Genomic DNA, 1,220 nt, shown 5'->3' on the forward strand with positions numbered 1-1,220 from the left:
TAGGAAAAAAGGAGGAGAGATAAGGACGATAGATGTTTGATAGGAAAGAAGGAGGAGAGATAAGGACGATAGATGTTTGATAGGAAAGAAGGAGGAGACATTAAGACGATAGATGTTTGATAGATATAGGGAAGAAGCAAACCACACCAGAGCACAATAATGCGAACGAAGTCAAAATATGATACAAACAACTCAATTAGTTTTAGTAGAGGTTTTACAGCGCTCGCAACTGCATAAGGTCAAATGAGCGCCAGGAGATTAGAGGTGTTACAAGAGAGTAAGAAACATAAAAAAGAAGAAGGAGAGATAAGGATGATAGAAGTTTGATAGGAGAGAGGGAGGAGACATTAAGACGATAGATGTTTGATAGATATAGGGAAGCAGAAGCAAACCACACCAGAGCACAATAAGGCCAACAAAGTCAAAATATGATACAAACAACTCCGTAGTATGCCCAAAAGTATTGTGAAATACTGATGAGCACCTAATTCCACCGCGTCGTGACACGCCAATAATAAAAGGAAATGGTGAAATGGTATGAGTTTAACGCCCCTATCAACACTATTAGGTTATTCAAGAGGCAGGACCTCCTAATTTAACGTCCGTCTCCGATAGGACCGAGCCAAGTGGGAAATTCGTGCAAAGTGCCTTTCCCAAGGACACAACGTCGGACCGAGCTGAGGCTCGAACCCCCGAACCCGCAATCGCATGATTACGAGTCCGGTAGCCTAACCACTAGACCACCGACGGCACGAATAATAAAAGGTAAAAAAGCAAAAAACAAAACAAAACAGAACCAAGCCGGCCCATGACAATTTACTGTTTTGCTGACAGACGACACAATAAATCATGTGTGCTAGAAAACAAATTTGACAAAGGAGAAGTGTTGAAGACCCAGGAGAAAAAGTTGCGGGATGGATGAAGAAGACAGGGAGACAGCAGAACACCACGCAATCATTAGGATGCGGGAAATGGGGATAGAGAGGGGAGAAGGAAGAAAGGAACGACTATCTGGAAAGGAAAGACGTCGCCATCATCAGACAGCCACCGAAACAATCAGTATGAATACCTTGCCGGCTACGGTGCTGGGGGGAACCATGATAGTACATGTAGGCCTACTATCTTTGGGGGAACTGAGCACTTATGGACCTGTCCGGTGTGCAATGACGTTGCTGCCCAGGACAGGTAATACAGACTGCTAGAAAACATTTCCATCAGAG

Source organism: Aplysia californica, unplaced genomic scaffold (genome assembly GCF_000002075.1).
Source record: "Aplysia californica isolate F4 #8 unplaced genomic scaffold, AplCal3.0 scaffold01313, whole genome shotgun sequence".
Taxonomy (NCBI): Eukaryota; Metazoa; Mollusca; class Gastropoda; order Aplysiida; family Aplysiidae; genus Aplysia; species Aplysia californica.